Source organism: Chiloscyllium plagiosum, chromosome 46 (assembly GCF_004010195.1).
Source record: "Chiloscyllium plagiosum isolate BGI_BamShark_2017 chromosome 46, ASM401019v2, whole genome shotgun sequence".
In the NCBI taxonomy this organism is placed as follows: Eukaryota; Metazoa; Chordata; class Chondrichthyes; order Orectolobiformes; family Hemiscylliidae; genus Chiloscyllium; species Chiloscyllium plagiosum.
This window is the reverse complement of record NC_057755.1, coordinates 1,283,758-1,288,220: the sequence shown is the minus strand read 5'-3', so window position 1 is coordinate 1,288,220 and position 4,463 is coordinate 1,283,758. Positions and strand designations below refer to the sequence as shown.

General features: G+C 44.8%; 1 long non-coding RNA gene across 3 annotated transcripts in view; it reads left to right on the top strand.

The window, feature by feature from the left end:
- The first annotated feature begins 277 nt into the window (after positions 1–277).
- The window catches only part of LOC122544061, a 43,089-nt gene continuing 38,903 nt past the window's right edge, over positions 278–4,463 (top strand). For all 3 annotated transcript variants that reach the window (XR_006310242.1, XR_006310241.1, XR_006310243.1), the window contains exon 1: positions 278–338. This is a non-coding gene — a long non-coding RNA (uncharacterized LOC122544061). The remainder of the gene's footprint in view (positions 339–4,463) is intronic.

Sequence of the window (4,463 nt, the reverse complement as noted above, 5' to 3'; positions counted from 1 at the left end):
CCTCACTGGAAGGAAAAAGGATGAAGAAGGAACTATCACTCGGCGAGAGACGATGAACCACCATCCCCCGGGTTTCCGCGGTTGCGAGTTTAAATGTCCCGCATGCGCAGTGCCAAGCTCCGCGCCACCTCGCCAAGCTCGCGCGATGTCCGTTAAACGGCCGCGCCTCGGGCATCCGCGAGAGCCATCAAGGCGGGCCTGTGCTCTCCACCCAGCTCCGATTGGTCAACGTTCCCGTCAATCTGGTGATTCTGGCAATTAGGATGCGAGGTTCCGCCTGGAGATGGTCGCTGGGGAGATGAATGTGGACGGAAGCGGGAACCGCTGGAGAAACCTCGGTAGGTTTGGAAGTAACGTTTCGGATTCGGTCATCCTTTATCAGAACTGTTAGTTGCTCGGAAAAAGATGGTGTATAAGAGGCAGGTAGTGGGTGAGGACTGTCTCCTGCAGCGTGTAGCCCAACATGTTCATTTGGAAGGACAGTTCAAGCTTGCAGAGCAGCACTTGTGTTTCCGAATTAAACCTGTTGGACGATAACCTGGTTTTGGTGTGATTTTTAACTTTGTCCGACTCCACGCCATCACTCATGCTGCAGTCGATGGTGATGGAGCCCCAGAAAGTGGGAGGAGAGCAGTCAGGCAGCCTAAAGGGATTGGCAATGGTGAGGCAGCGAGAAAACAAAAAAGCTGAACATGGTGAGAAAGTCTATAGCCTTATAACCTGTCCTTAAACATTTTAGACTAAAATGTAATGTTGAATTAAAGAACACATTTGCTTCACACCGGAAAATAGACAGGCAGGGAGGGTAAGGTAGTTAAGAACATTTGCCAAAGGACACCGGGTGATCACATTCACGGCTGTTCCTTTGTGAAATTTATAAGTGTTTGATTCTGACCTTGAAACGAAACTCGGTATCAATTAACTTTTCTCCTGAATTATTGCCCTTCACTGTCAGCTGTCTAGTTCAGAACATGCAGAGCGTTTTGTAAACTTCTGGATAAAGAAAGCCTGTTTCTGACAGTACAGCTTCTGTGAAACATTTTGTATAAAAGAAGCCTGTTTGTGATAGTTCAGCAGAGTAGCTTGCACAGGCTCTTGAAGGAAGAGCAATATCCTACTCTCCTGGGTTATTAGAATCCAGTTAGCTTGGCTTTTAGGTATCAGCATTGTGTTGTAACAGTGATGCTGTTAGTAAATAAAGGGAATGAATGAGAAACGTAGCTCACTGATGAAATAATTTTTTTGTCCGAGTCAAATTCTGAAGCAGTCTTTATTCCTCCGTTCTTGCAAGAGTGGGTGTCCAATACGTAGGCACACCTGCTGAACATTCTTGTTTTTTTTTATATACTGTTTGTTTAGTCTCTCAGCACTCTCCCTTCTCGCTATTGGTAATCTACCTGATTCCCATAGTTTATCACAAGCACCAGCTTCACTCTGCCTTGCATCAACTCAGCTCCACCTCTGTTTACTTCTCCCATTACTCTAATCTTATCACCCCCCCCCCATGTTTGTATCATGCCTTATTTGATTATCTTTATCTTAAGCTCACCGTGCATGACAATTGCAGCTTCTTATAGCCATTTGTGCAACCGAAGCTCATCTAGTCTAATCTGTTCACCACATCTGTTTGTGACCAATTGCGTAGCCTGCACACCCTGATAGCTGAGTCTCATGACTTCTGCAGACGCAACATTCCCACACACTTTCCACAAAAATGACTAAAATTAAACTAAACTGTCTGTAAGAGTTTTTTTTTATTCTAGACTACCAAAGTACGATCTCTGGAATGAATCAAGAGAGCCTTACAGGTTGAGTTCACAAGGGATTCCCTGGGCAGTCTCAAATCTGTATTTTATCAATGGGGCTACAGGTGAAAATAGAGTTGGCTGTGCCTCAAACAGACTGTGTCATGACAAGCGCCTGGGCTGTGGGCTTGGTTGGGCTGGGATTGGCTGGGGAGTTCAGAACTAGAGGGGTATAGTTGCAGGGTGAGAGGAGAAAGATTTAAAAGGGACCTAAGGTGCAACTTTTTCACGCAGAGGGTGTTGCGTATATGGAAATGAGTTGCCAGAGGAAGCGATGGAGCCTGATACAATTATAGTATATAAAAGGCATCTGGATGAGTATATGAATAGAAAGGGTTTAGAGGGTTATGGGCCAGGTGCTGCCAAATGGGACTAGATTAGGTTAGGATATCTGGTTAGCATGGATGAATTGGACCGAAGAGCATGGAAACAGACCCTATCACCAAACTCTAAGGCACCTATTACCATGACACTGACCACCTATACATTCTTGACAGATTCCTCTCCCCATCTGACCTACTGCCACTGACAGAAATACCTTTACGCGTTTCCTGTGTTCAGTCACTATTGTAATTAACAAGACAAGCTAGAAAGATGAAGAAAATCCAAAAATACTATACACTCCCAATCCTCCTTCTGTTACTAATGGTTTCTTTATTCAAGCTAAACCCCTGATCCACGTGTTGTTGGCTCAGTGTTCCACCATTCTGATGGGCAGTGTATAAATAGGACTCACCCACTTATACAATCCCTTATTTGTATGAAAAACCCATTTAATAGAAGAAGCATGTCACTGTGAAGTGCACGAACAAACCTGAAGGAGTCAACGTTAACGTTCTTCCGCTGTTAGAATGGTGCATTGAAAGACCTTCTGGTACCCACGACATAGGGCAAGTAAAGCAAAAACTGTGCAAAAATATTATCAAAGACACTGGTCGTACTCCTACTCCCCATCCATCAATACACTTGGACAACCGAATGTTTGCTAGCACCCACTGTTTAAATGTTCAGCTCTCGCTTTGAGTGGACTCGTCATTCACTCACGGAAGTGCACCCTTGAAACTCCTTTTAGCCTTCATTGGCGATGCAAAAACAAAGCCTACCCATATTTACCCAATGACTGGTATGGATGTTGCGCCCTGGTATACACCTTATCACTTTTTACCCTCCACCATGAAGTAACTGAAGTAGATGATGAATGGAACGCCCACCAACATGTGAATTGGTATGGAACAAAAATTATTGGAGAAACAACAGGACTTAAACAACTTCTACCATCAACAAACCTAATGGTCCAGGTTGTTGGGAGATCTTACTTCTGGCTGGGGTGTTGAGGTGGCCCTAGATCAGATAAGTGACCTTGCGTATATATCGAAAAACTTGCCAACTCAACTGACCACTGAACAAAGAGTTACAGGAGAGCCAGATGATGATGCTTCAGATTTGGCCAGTGCTAGATTTTCTCCTTGCTAAAGAAGGAGGCGTTTCTTCAGTCATTAGCCTGCAATGTTGCACCTACATCGATGATTTCTCAAAGGACGTTCGGACGACACAGACTTTATAAACAAAATGGGTCAAGATGCAGAGAAGATACCTGCCCCACTATCATCCAATTCATGTGGATGGAGTGTTACTTGCTGGCTATAGTTGCTGTGCAATGGATCATGTGGTACGTACTGTTAGTCCTTGGTCTCATCCTAGGAATATACGTTGTCATCTGCGTATGCATGAAATGGACCGTACATTGCTTTTCACCTAAGCCAAAGAGGAATCTGGTTAGCTGACCCTTGTCTACACTTGTACCTCCGTGTCTGAACTTTCATGCTGAAATCCAATATCTTTCAGACTCTGCTCCTCTGGATGATGACTTGCCAGAGAAGGTGCTTGACTTATTGAGAATACAACTTGACTAAATGGTCTAATTATACTTGTATAAGCTATGTAGTTGTCGGGAAATGACAATAGGAGGGAATGAGAAAGTCTTTTGCCTTAAAACTTGTCCTTAAACATTTAGAGTAAAATGTCATGTTGAATGATAAAACACACTTACTGTACACTGGAAAATAGATAGGCAGGGAGGGTAAGGCAATTAAGAACACTTGACTTAATATCAGTGGATCTGTATACAGATGAACCTCGATTATCTGAATATTGAATTATCCGAAGAAGAGCTCGAGGTCCCGATTAAAAACATTACATCAAAGACGTGTTTCCAAAACTACTCGTGTCTTTTGTTTACAATAACTAAAAATGAACCCAGCTTACTGAAATGCTGCCAAGAACAATCCTGGACATCGATGGGAGCCCAGGCACCGTCTCCAAATGACTGACCGCCTGCCCTCTCTCCCCACACTTTCCCTGGAGTTCTATACAGGGGTGTACCCTAAAACCCCTTCCCCCCCCCAAATAATCTCTCCAACATTGTCCTGTCTAGGGCAGAGGTGGAACCTTACAGAAATGTGTGTGTGTGTCATCCCAAAAGGTGGTGTTGGACGCAGTTTGGGGGAACAGACGAGTGGGGCAATGTTGGACAGGGGTTGAGGGCCGGATGGGGGTGATATTGGACGGGGTTGGGGGTGGACAGGGGGCGATGTTGGGCGGGGACAGACAGGATTGGGGGCGGAAGGGGTCAGTGTTGGATTGAGTTGGGGAGGGCGG